Genomic DNA, 14,221 nt, shown 5'->3' with positions numbered 1-14,221 from the left:
AAGCGATCTCTTTTTAATTTCTCTGTCCTCCGATGTGATCGCACATCGGAGGACAGAGAAAAGGGGTCCCAGGTGGCCCCCCAATACTCACCTAGCTCCCCCGATGCTCCTCGTGTCTCCCGGTGGGCGCCGCCATCTTCAAAATGGCGGGCGCATGCGCATGCGCCCGCCGGCCGGCACCGGGAGAATCTTTGGGGTCTCGGCTGCCTGGGGTAGCCGAGACCCCAAAGAGCATGATCGGGGGTCGGTTTTAGCGACCCCTGTTTTGCGATCGCCGGTAATTAACTGTTTACCGGCGACCGCAAAAAAAAAAAAAAAAAAAGTAAAGTGTAATTCTCTGTCCTCTGATGTGATCGCACATCAGAGGACAGAGAAATAGGGGGATTCGGGGACCCTAGCATACTCACCTAGGTCCCAGGATCCTCTTGCTGCTCCTCCTGGCCGCCGGCAGAAGAACATGGCGGACGCATGCCCAGTGCGCCCGCCATCTGTCTCCATCTGCCGGCCGGCAGGAGAACAGCAGTTAGGGCTAAAATTAGGGTTAGGGTTAGGGGTAGGGTTAGGGGTAGGGTTAGGGGTAGGGTTAGGGTTAGGGTTAGGTTAGAGGTAGGGTTAGGGGTAGGGTTAGGGTTAGGGTTAGGGGTAGGGTTAGGGGTAGGGTTAGGGTTAGGTTAGGGGTAGGGTTAGGGGTAGGGTTAGGGGTAGGGGTAGGGTTAGGGTAGGGGTAGGGTTAGGGCTAGGGTTAGGTTAGGGGTAGAGTTACGGCTAGGGTTAGGTTAGGGGTAGGGTTAGGTTAGGGTTAGGGGTAGGGTTACGGCTAGGGTTAGGTTAGGGGTAGGGTTAGGGGTAGGGTTAGGTTAGGGGTAGGGTTGGGGCTAAATTTAGGGTTAGGGTTGGGGCTAAATTTAGGGTTAGGGTTGGGGCTAAATTTAGGGTTAGGCTTCTTTCACACTTACGTCGGTACGGGGCCGTCGCAATGCGTCGGCCCGACATACCGACGCACGTTGTGAAAATTGTGCACAACGTGGGCAGCAGCTGTAGTTTTTCAACGCATCCGCTGCCCAATCTATGTCCTGGGGAGGAGGGGGCGGAGTTACGGCCACGCATGCGCGGTCAGAAATGGCGGATGCGACGTACAAAAAAACGTTTCATTGAACGTTTTTTTGTGCCGACGCTCCGCCAAAACACAACTGATCCAGTGCACGACAGACGCGACGTGTGGCCATCCGTCACGATCCGTCGGCAATACTATGGGCAAAAAACGCATCCTGCGGGCACATTTGCAGGATCCGTTTCTTGTCCAAAACGACGGATTGCGACGGAATGCCAAACAACGCAAGTGTGAAAGTAGCCTTAGGGCTAGGGTTAGGGTTGGGGCTAAAGTTAGGGCTAGGGTTGGGGCTAAAGTTAGGGTTAGAGCTGGGATTAGGTTTAGGGTTTGGATTAGGGTTGGTATTAGGGTTAGGGTTGGCATTAGGGTTACGCTTGGGATTAGGGTTAGGTTTGGGATTAGGGTTAAGGTTAGGGTTGTGATTAGGGGTGTATTGGGATTAGGGTTAGGGTTGAGATTAGGATTAGGGGTGTGTTGGATTTAGGGTTTTGATTAGGGTTATGGTTAGGGTTGACATTAGGGTTGTTTTGGGGTAAGGGTTGTGATTATGGTTAGGGTTAGTGATTAGGATTATGGATCAGGTTGGGATTAGGGTTAGGGGTTGGAGCTAGAATTGGGGGGTTTCCACTGTTTAGGTACATCAGGGGGTCTCCAAACACGACAGCCAATTTTGCGCTCAAAAAGTCAAATGGTGCTCCCTCCCTTCTGAGCTCTGCCGTGCGCCCAAACAGTGGGTTACCCCCACATATGGGGCATCAGCGTACTCGGGATAAATTGGACAACAACTTCTGGGGTCCAATTTCTCTTGTTACCCTTGTGAAAATAAAAACTTGGGGGCTACAAAATCTTTTTTGTGAAAAAAAAAAATATTTTTTATTTTCACGACTCTGCATTCTAAACTTCTGTGAAGCACTTGGGCATTCAAAGTTCTCACCACACATCTAGATAAGTTCCTTGGGGGGTCTAGTTTCCAAAATGGGTTCACTTGTGGGGGGTTACTACAGTTTAGGTATATCAGGGGCTCTGCAATCGCAACATAATGCCCACAGACCATTCTATCAAAGTCTGCATTCCAAAAAGGCGCTCCTTCCCTTCCGAGCTCTGCCGTGCGCCCAAACAGTGGTTTACCCCCACATATGGCACATCAGCGTACTCGGGATAAATTGGACAACAACTATTGCAGTCCAATTTCTCCTGTTACCCTTGTGAAAATAAAAACTTGGGGGCTACAAAATCTTTTTTGTGAAAAAAAAAATATTTTTTATTTTCACGACTCTGCATTCTAAACTTCTGTGAAGCACTTGGGCATTCAAAGTTCTCACCACACATCTAGATAAGTTCCTTGGGGGGTCTAGTTTCCAAAATGGGGTCACTTGTGGAGGGTTTCTACTGGTTAGGTACATCAGGGGCTCTGCAAATGCAACATAATACCCGCAGACCATTCTATCAAAGTCTGCATTCCAAAACGGCGCTCCTTCCTTCCGAGCTCTGCCGTGCACCCAAACAGTGGTTTACCCCCACATATGGGGTACCAGCATACTCAAGACAAATTGGACAACAACTTTTGGGGTCCAATTTCTCTTGTTACCCTTGTAAAAATAAAAACTTGGGGGCTACAATATCTTTTTTGTGGAAAAAAAAAATATTTTTTATTTTCACGGCTCTGCATTATAAACTTCTGTGAAGCACTTGGGCATTCAAGGTTCTCATCACACATCTAGATAAGTTCCATGGGGGGTCTAGTTTCCAAAATGGGGTCACTTGTGGGGGATTTCTACTGTTTAGGCACATCAGGGGCTCTCCAAACGCGACATGGCGTCCGATCTCAATTCCAGCCAATTCTACATTGAAAAAGTAAAACGGCACTCCTTCTCTTCCAAGCTCTGCGGTGCGCCCTAGCAGTGGTTTACCCCCACATATTGGGTATCAGCGTACTCAGGAGAAATTGCACAACAACTTTTGTGGTCTAATTTCTCCTGTTACCCTTGTGAAAATAAAAATTTGTGGGCAAAAAGATCATTTTTGTAGAAAAAATGCGATTTTTTTTTTTTCACGGCTCTACGTTATAAACTTCTGTGAAGCACATGGGGGTTCAAAGTGCTCGCCACACATCTAGATAAGTTCCTTAAGGGGTCTAGTTTCCAAAATGGTGTCACTTGTGGGGGGTTTCCACTGTTTAGGCACATCAGGGGCTCTCCAAACGCGACATGGCGTCCAATCTCAATTCCAGCCAATTCTACATTGAAAAAGTAAAACGGCGCTCCTTCACTTCCAAGCTCTGCGGTGCGCCCAAACAGTGGTTTACCCCCACATATGGGGTATCGACGTATTCAGGAGAAATCGCACAACAACTTTTGTGGTCTAATTTCTTCTGTTACCCTTGTGAAAATAAGAATTTGTGGGCAAAAAGATCATTTTTGTGTAAACAAAAGCGATTTTTTTATTTTCACGGCTCTACGTTATAAACTTCTGTGAAGCACTTGGGGGTTCAAAGTGCTCGCCACACATCTAGATAAGTTCCTTAAGGGGTCTAGTTTCCAAAATGGTGTCACTTGTGGGGGGTTTCCACTGTTTAGGCACATCAGGGGCTCTCTAAACGTGACATGGCGTCCGATCTCAATTCCAGCCAATTCTGCATTGAAAAAGTCAAACGGCGCTCCTTCACTTCTAAGTTCTGCGGTGCGCCCTAACAGTGGTTTACCCCCACATATGGGGTATTGGCGTATTCAGGAGAAATTGCATAACAAAATTTATGGTTACATTTCTGTTTTTACACTTGTGAAAATAAAAAAAATGGTTCTGAATTAAGATGTTTGCAAAAAAAAGTTAAATGTTCATTTTTTCCTTCCACATTGTTTCAGTTCCTGTGAAGCACGTAAAGGGTTAATAAACTTCTTGAATGTGGTTTTGAGCACCTTGAGGGGTGTAGTTTTTAGAATGGTGTCACACTTCATTATTTTCTATCATATAGACCCCTCAAAATGACTTCAAATGTGATGTGGTCCCTAAAAAAAAATGGTGTTGTAAAAATGAGAAATTGCTGGTCAACTTTTAACCCTTATAAGTCCCTAACAAAAAAAAATTTTGTTTCCAAAATTGTGCTGATGTAAAGTAGACATGTGGGAAATGTTATTTATTAACTATTTTTCGTGACATATCTCTCTGATTTAAGGGCATAAAAATACAAAGTTTGAAAATTGCAAAATTTTAAAAATTTTCGCCATATTTCCGTTTTTTTCATAAATAATCGCAAGTAATATCGAAGAAATGTTACCACTAACATGAAGTACAATATGTCACGAAAAAAAAATCTCAGAATCAGCGGGATCCGTTGAAGCATTCCAGAGTTATAACCTCATAAAGTGACAGTGGTCAGAATTGCAAAAATTGGCTCGGTCATTAAGTACCAAATTGGCTCTGTCACTAAGGGGTTAATTACCTGAGGGCTCCTCTCACACTGTGTCACCACTAATTACCTGAGGGCCCCTCTCACCCTGTGTCACCATTAATTACCTGAGGGCTCCTCTCACACTGTGTCACCACTAATTACCTGAGGGCCCCTCTCACCCTGTGTCACCATTAATTACCTGAGGGCCCCTCTCACACTGTGTCACCACTAATTACCTGAGGGCCCCTCTCACCCTGTGTCACCATTAATTACCTGAGGGCCCCTCTCACACTGTGTCACCACTAATTACCTGAGGGCCCCTCTCACACTGTGTCACCACTAATTACCTGAGGGCCCCTCTCACACTGTGTCACCACTAATTACCTGAGGGCCCCTCTCACACTGTGTCACCACTAATTACCTGAGGGCCCCTCTCACACTGTGTCACCACTAATTACCTGAGGGCTCCTCTCACACTGTCACCACTAATTACCTGAGGGCTCCTCTCACACTGTCACCACTAATTACCTGAGGGCTCCTCTCACACTGTGTCACCACTAATTACCTGAGGGCTCCTCTCACACTGTGTCACCACTAATTACCTGAGAGCTCCTCTCACACTGTGTCACCTCTAATTACCTGAGGGCTCCTCTCACACTGTGTCACCACTAATTACCTGAGGGCTCCTCTCACACTGTGTCACCACTAATTACCTGAGAGCCGCTGTCACACTGTGTCACCACTAATTACCTGAGGGCTCCTCTCACACTGTGTCACCACTAATTACCTGAGAGCTCCTCTCACACTGTGTCACCACTAATTACCTGAGGGCTCCTCTCACACTGTGTCACCACTAATTACCTGAGAGCTCCTCTCACACTGTGTCACCACTAATTACCTGAGGGCTCCTCTCACACTGTGTCACCACTAATTACCTGAGGGCTCCTCTCACACTGTGTCACCACTAATTACCTGAGAACTCCTCTCACACTGTGTCACCACTAATTACCTGAGGGCTCCTCTCACACTGTGTCACCACTAATTACCTGAGGGCCCCTCTCACACTGTGTCACTACTAATTACCTGAGGGCTCCTCTCACACTGTGTCACCACTAATTACCTGAGGGCTCCTCTCACAATGTGTCACCACTAATTACCTGAGGGCTCCTCTCACACTGTGTCACCACTAATTACCTGAGGGCTCCTCTCACACTGTGTCACCACTAATTACCTGAGGGCTCCTCTCACACTGTGTCACCACTAATTACCTGAGGGCTCCTCTCACACTGTGTCACCACTAATTACCTGAGGGCCCCTCTCACACTGTGTCACTACTAATTACCTGAGGGCTCCTCTCACACTGTGTCACCACTAATTACCTGAGGGCTCCTCTCACACTGTGTCACCACTAATTACCTGAGGGCCCCTCTCACACTGTGTCACCTCTAATTACCTGAGGGCCCCTCTCACACTGTGTCACCACTAATTACCTGAGGGCCCCTCTCACACTGTCACCACTAATTACCTGAGGGCTCCTCTCACACTGTGTCACCACTAATTACCTGAGGGCTCCTCTCACACTGTGTCACCACTAATTACCTGAGGGCTCCTCTCACACTGTGTCACCTCTAATTACCTGAGGGCCCCTCTCACACTGTGTCACCACTAATTACCTGAGGGCCCCTCTCACACTGTCACCACTAATTACCTGAGGGCCCCTCTCACAATGTGTCACCTCTAATTACCTGAGGGCTCCTCTCACACTGTGTCACCACTAATTACCTGAGGGCCCCTCTCACACTGTGTCACCACTAATTACCTGAGGGCTCCTCTCACACTGTGTCACCACTAATTACCTGAGGGCTCCTCTCACACTGTGTCACCTCTAATTACCTGAGGGCTCCTCTCACACTGTGTCACCACTAATTACCTGAGGGCTCCTCTCACACTGTGTCACCTCTAATTACCTGAGGGCTCCTCTCACACTGTGTCACCACTAATTACCTGAGGGCCCCTCTCACACTGTGTCACCACTAATTACCTGAGGGCCCCTCTCACACTGTGTCACCACTAATTACCTGAGAGCTCCTCTCACACTGTCACCACTAATTACCTGAGGGCCCCTCTCACACTGTGTCACCACTAATTACCTGAGGGCTCCTCTCACAATGTGTCACCTCTAATTACCTGAGGGCTCCTCTCACACTGTGTCACCACTAATTACCTGAGGGCCCCTCTCACACTGTGTCACCACTAATTACCTGAGGGCTCCTCTCACACTGTGTCACCACTAATTACCTGAGGGCTCCTCTCACACTGTGTCACCTCTAATTACCTGAGGGCTCCTCTCACACTGTGTCACCACTAATTACCTGAGGGCTCCTCTCACACTGTGTCACCTCTAATTACCTGAGGGCTCCTCTCACACTGTGTCACCACTAATTACCTGAGGGCTCCTCTCACACTGTGTCACCACTAATTACCTGAGGGCTCCTCTCACACTGTGTCACCACTAATTACCTGAGGGCTCCTCTCACCCTGTGTCACCTCTAATTACCTGAGGGCTCCTCTCACACTGTGTCACCACTAATTACCTGAGGGCTCCTCTCACAATGTGTCACCTCTAATTACCTGAGGGCCCCTCTCACACTGTCACCACTAATTACCTGAGGGCTCCTCTCACAATGTGTCACCACTAATTACCCGAGGGCCCCTCTCACACTGTGTCACCACTAATTACCTGAGGGCTCCTCTCACACTGTGTCACCACTAATTACCTGAGGGCTCCTCTCACACTGTGTCACCACTAATTACCTGAGGGCTCCTCTCACACTGTCACCACTAATTACCTGAGGGCTCCTCTCACACTGTGTCACCACTAATTACCTGAGGGCCCCTCTCACACTGTGTCACCACTAATTACCTGAGAGCCCCTCTCACACTGTGTCACCACTAATTACCTGAGGGCCCCTCTCACACTGTGTCACCTCTAATTACCTGAGGGCTCCTCTCACACTGTGTCACCACTAATTACCTGAGGGCCCCTCTCACACTGTGTCACCACTAATTACCTGAGGGCTCCTCTCACACTGTCACCACTAATTACCTGTGGGCTCCTCTCACACTGTGTCACCACTAATTACCTGAGGGCCCCTCTCACACTGTGTCACCACTAATTACCTGAGGGCTCCTCTCACACTGTGTCACCTCTAATTACCTGAGTGCTCCTCTCACACTGTCACCACTAATTACCTGAGGGCTCCTCTCACCCTGTGTCACCACTAATTACCTGAGGGCTCCTCTCACACTGTGTCACCTCTAATTACCTGAGAGCTCCTCTCACACTGTGTCACCTCTAATTACCTGAGGGCCCCTCTCACACTGTGTCACCACTAATTACCTGAGGGCTCCTCTCACACTGTGTCACCACTAATTACCTGAGGGCTCCTCTCACACTGTCACCACTAATTACCTGAGGGCTCCTCTCACACTGTGTCACCACTAATTACCTGAGGGCTCCTCTCACACTGTGTCACCACTAATTACCTGAGGGCTCCTCTCACACTGTGTCACCACTAATTACCTGTGGGCTCCTCTCACACTGTGTCACCTCTAATTACCTGAGGGCCCCTCTCACACTGTGTCACCACTAATTACCTGAGGGCTCCTCTCACACTGTGTCACCACTAATTACCTGAGGGCTCCTCTCACACTGTGTCACCACTAATTACCTGAGGGCTCCTCTCACACTGTGTCACCACTAATTACCTGAGGGCTCCTCTCACACTGTGTCACCACTAATTACCTGAGGGCTCCTCTCACACTGTGTCACCACTAATTACCTGAGGGCTCCTCTCACACTGTGTCACCACTAATTACCTGAGGGCTCCTCTCACACTGTCACCACTAATCACCTGAGGGCTCCTCTCACACTGTCACCACTAATTACCTGAGGGCTCCTCTCACACTGTGTCACCACTAATTACCTGAGGGCTCCTCTCACACTGTGTCACCACTAATTACCTGAGGGCTCCTCTCACACTGTGTCACCACTAATTACCTGAGGGCTCCTCTCACACTGTGTCACCACTAATTACCTGAGGGCTCCTCTCACACTGTGTCACCACTAATTACCTGAGGGCTCCTCTCACACTGTGTCACCACTAATTACCTGAGGGCCCCTCTCACACTGTGTCACCACTAATTACCTGAGGGCCCCTCTCACACTGTGTCACCACTAATTACCTGAGGGCTCCTCTCACACTGTGTCACCACTAATTACCTGAGGGCTCCTCTCACACTGTGTCACCACTAATTACCTGAGGGCTCCTCTCACACTGTGTCACCACTAATTACCTGAGGGCTCCTCTCACACTGTGTCACCACTAATTACCTGAGGGCTCCTCTCACACTGTGTCACCACTAATTACCTGAGGGCTCCTCTCACACTGTGTCACCACTAATTACCTGAGGGCCCCTCTCACACTGTGTCACCACTAATTACCTGAGGGCTCCTCTCACACTGTGTCACCACTAATTACCTGAGGGCCCCTCTCACACTGTGTCACCACTAATTACCTGAGGGCTCCTCTCACACTGTGTCACCACTAATTACCTGAGGGCTCCTCTCACACTGTGTCACCACTAATTACCTGAGGGCTCCTCTCACACTGTGTCACCACTAATTACCTGAGGGCTCCTCTCACACTGTGTCACCACTAATTACCTGAGGGCTCCTCTCACACTGTGTCACCACTAATTACCTGAGGGCTCCTCTCACACTGTCACCACTAATCACCTGAGGGCTCCTCTCACACTGTCACCACTAATTACCTGAGGGCTCCTCTCACACTGTGTCACCACTAATTACCTGAGGGCTCCTCTCACACTGTGTCACCACTAATTACCTGAGGGCTCCTCTCACACTGTGTCACCACTAATCACCTGAGAGCTCCTCTCACACTGTCACCACTAATTACCTGAGGGCTCCTCTCACACTGTGTCACCACTAATTACCTGAGGGCCCCTCTCACACTGTGTCACCACTAATTACCTGAGAGCTCCTCTCACACTGTGTCACGACTAATTACCTGAGGGCCCCTCTCACACTGTGTCACCACTAATTACCTGAGAGCTCCTCTCACACTGTGTCACCACTAATTACCTGAGGGCTCCTCTCACACTGTGTCACCACTAATTACCTGAGGGCTCCTCTCACACTGTCACCACTAATTACCTGAGGGCTCCTCTCACACTGTGTCACCACTAATTACCTGAGGGCTCCTCTCACACTGTGTCACCTCTAATTACCTGAGGGCTCCTCTCACACTGTGTCACCACTAATTACCTGAGGGCTCCTCTCACACTGTGTCACCACTAATTACCTGAGGGCCCCTCTCACACTGTGTCACCACTAATTACCTGAGGGCCCCTCTCACACTGTGTCACCACTAATTACCTGAGGGCTCCTCTCACACTGTGTCACCACTAATTACCTGAGGGCTCCTCTCACACTGTCACCACTAATTACCTGAGGGCTCCTCTCACACTGTCACCTCTAATTACCTGAGGGCTCCTCTCACACTGTGTCACCACTAATTACCTGAGGGCTCCTCTCACACTGTGTCACCACTAATTACCTGAGGGCCCCTCTCACACTGTGTCACCACTAATTACCTGAGGGCTCCTCTCACACTGTGTCACCTCTAATTACCTGAGGGCTCCTCTCACACTGTGTCACCACTAATTACCTGAGGGCTCCTCTCACACTGTGTCACCACTAATTACCTGAGGGCCCCTCTCACACTGTGTCACCACTAATTACCTGAGGGCTCCTCTCACACTGTGTCACCACTAATTACCTGAGGGCTCCTCTCACAATGTGTCACCTCTAATTACCTGAGGGCCCCTCTCACACTGTCACCACTAATTACCTGAGAGCTCCTCTCACACTGTGTCACCACTAATTACCTGAGGGCTCCTCTCACACTGTGTCACCTCTAATTACCTGAGGGCTCCTCTCACACTGTCACCACTAATTACCTGAGGGCTCCTCTCACACTGTGTCACCTCTAATTACCTGAGGGCTCCTCTCACACTGTCACCACTAATTACCTGAGGGCTCCTCTCACACTGTGTCACCTCTAATTACCTGAGGGCTCCTCTCACACTGTGTCACCACTAATTACCTGAGGGCCCCTCTCACACTGTGTCACCACTAATTACCTGAGGGCTCCTCTCACACTGTGTCACCACTAATTACCTGAGAGCTCCTCTCACACTGTCACCACTAATTACCTGAGGGCCCCTCTCACACTGTCACCACTAATTACCTGAGGGCCCCTCTCACACTGTGTCACCACTAATTACCTGAGGGCTCCTCTCACACTGTGTCACCACTAATTACCTGAGGGCCCCTCTCACACTGTGTCACCACTAATTACCTGAGGGCTCCTCTCACACTGTGTCACCACTAATTACCTGAGGGCCCCTCTCACACTGTCACCACTAATTACCTGAGGGCTCCTCTCACACTGTGTCACCACTAATTACCTGAGGGCCCCTCTCACACTGTGTCACCACTAATTACCTGAGGGCTCCTCTCACACTGTGTCACCACTAATTACCTGAGGGCTCCTCTCACACTGTGTCACCTCTAATTACCTGAGGGCTCCTCTCACACTGTCACCACTAATTACCTGAGGGCTCCTCTCACACTGTGTCACCACTAATTACCTGAGAGCCCCTCTCACACTGTGTCACCACTAATTACCTGAGGGCTCCTCTCACACTGTCACCACTAATTACCTGAGGGCTCCTCTCACACTGTCACCAATAATTACCTGAGGGCTCCTCTCACACTGTCACCACTAATTACCTGAGGGCTCCTCTCACACTGTGTCACCACTAATTACCTGAGGGCCCCTCTCACACTGTGTCACCACTAATTACCTGAGGGCTCCTCTCACACTGTGTCACCACTAATTACCTGAGGGCTCCTCTCACACTGTGTCGCCACTAATTACCTGAGGGCCCCTCTCACACTGTCACCACTAATTACCTGAGAGCCCCTCTCACACTGTGTCACCACTAATTACCTGAGGGCTCCTCTCACACTGTGTCACCACTAATCACCTGAGGGCTCCTCTCACACTGTGTCACCACTAATCACCTGAGGGCCCCTCTCACACTGTGTCACCACTAATTACCTGAGGGCTCCTCTCACACTGTGTCACCACTAATTACCTGAGGGCTCCTCTCACACTGTGTCACCACTAATTACCTGAGGGCTCCTCTCACACTGTCACCACTAATTACCTGAGGGCTCCTCTCACACTGTGTCACCACTAATTACCTGAGGGCTCCTCTCACACTGTGTCACCACTAATTACCTGAGGGCTCCTCTCACACTGTGTCGCCACTAATTACCTGAGGGCTCCTCTCACACTGTGTCACCACTAATTACCTGAGGGCTCCTCTCACACTGTGTCACCACTAATCACCTGAGGGCCCCTCTCACACTGTGTCACCACTAATTACCTGAGGGCTCCTCTCACACTGTGTCACCACTAATTACCTGAGGGCTCCTCTCACACTGTGTCACCTCTAATTACCTGAGGGCCCCTCTCACACTGTGTCACCACTAATCACCTGAGGGCCCCTCTCACACTGTGTTACCACTAATTACCTGAGGGCTCCTCTCACACTGTGTCACCACTAATTACCTGAGGGCCCCTCTCACACTGTCACCACTAATTACCTGAGGGCTCCTCTCACACTGTGTCACCTCTAATTACCTGAGGGCCCCTCTCACACTGTGTCACCACTAATTACCTGAGAGCCCCTCTCACACTGTGTTACCACTAATTACCTGAGGGCTCCTCTCACACTGTGTCACCACTAATTACCTGAGGGCCCCTCTCACACTGTCACCACTAATTACCTGAGGGCTCCTCTCACACTGTGTCACCTCTAATTACCTGAGGGCTCCTCTCACACTGTGTCACCACTAATTACCTGAGGGCTCCTCTCACACTGTGTCACCACTAATTACCTGAGGGCCCCTCTCACACTGTGTCACCACTAATTACCTGAGGGCTCCTCTCACACTGTGTCACCACTAATTACCTGAGGGCTCCTCTCACACTGTCACCACTAATTACCTGAGGGCTCCTCTCACACTGTGTCACCACTAATTACCTGAGGGCCCCTCTCACACTGTGTCACCACTAATTACCTGAGGGCCCCTCTCACACTGTGTCACCACTAATTACCTGAGGGCTCCTCTCACACTGTGTCACCACTAATTACCTGAGAGCTCCTCTCACACTGTGTCACCACTAATTACCTGAGGGCTCCTCTCACACTGTGTCACCACTAATTACCTGAGGGCCCCTCTCACACTGTGTCACCACTAATTACCTGAGGGCTCCTCTCACACTGTGTCACCACTAATTACCTGAGGGCCCCTCTCACACTGTGTCACCACTAATTACCTGAGGGCTCCTCTCACACTGTGTCACCACTAATTACCTGAGGGCTCCTCTCACACTGTGTCACCACTAATTACCTGAGGGCTCCTCTCACACTGTGTCACCTCTAATTACCTGAGGGCTCCTCTCACACTGTGTCACCACTAATTACCTGAGGGCTCCTCTCACACTGTGTCACCACTAATTACCTGAGGGCTCCTCTCACACTGTGTCACCACTAATTACCTGAGGGCTCCTCTCACACTGTGTCACCACTAATTACCTGAGGGCCCCTCTCACACTGTGTCACCACTAATTACCTGAGGGCTCCTCTCACACTGTGTCACCACTAATTACCTGAGGGCTCCTCTCACACTGTGTCACCACTAATTACCTGAGGGCTCCTCTCACACTGTGTCACCTCTAATTACCTGAGGGCTCCTCTCACACTGTGTCACCACTAATTACCTGAGGGCTCCTCTCACACTGTGTCACCACTAATTACCTGAGGGCTCCTCTCACACTGTGTCACCACTAATTACCTGAGGGCTCCTCTCACACTGTGTCACCACTAATTACCTGAGGGCCCCTCTCACACTGTGTCACCACTAATTACCTGAGAGCTCCTCTCACACTGTGTCACCACTAATTACCTGAGGGCTCCTCTCACACTGTGTCACCTCTAATTACCTGAGGGCTCCTCTCACACTGTGTCACCACTAATTACCTGAGGGCTCCTCTCACACTGTGTCACCACTAATTACCTGAGAGCTCCTCTCACACTGTGTCACCACTAATTACCTGAGGGCTCCTCTCACACTGTGTCACCACTAATTACCTGAGGGCCCCTCTCACACTGTGTCACCACTAATTACCTGAGGGCTCCTCTCACACTGTGTCACCACTAATTACCTGAGGGCCCCTCTCACACTGTGTCACCACTAATTACCTGAGGGCTCCTCTCACACTGTGTCACCACTAATTACCTGAGGGCCCCTCTCACACTGTGTCACCACTAATTACCTGAGGGCTCCTCTCACACTGTGTCACCACTAATTACCTGAGAGCTCCTCTCACACTGTGTCACCTCTAATTACCTGAGGGCCCCTCTCACACTGTGTCACCACTAATTACCTGAGGGCTCCTCTCACACTGTATCACCACTAATTACCTGAGGGCTCCTCTCACACTGTGTCACCACTAATTACCTGAGAGCTCCTCTCACACTGTGTCACCTCTAATTACCTGAGG

The sequence above is a fragment of the Ranitomeya imitator genome, chromosome 9 (assembly GCF_032444005.1).
Source record: "Ranitomeya imitator isolate aRanImi1 chromosome 9, aRanImi1.pri, whole genome shotgun sequence".
NCBI classification, from domain to species: domain Eukaryota; kingdom Metazoa; phylum Chordata; class Amphibia; order Anura; family Dendrobatidae; genus Ranitomeya; species Ranitomeya imitator.
Note: the sequence above shows the minus strand (reverse complement) of the source record.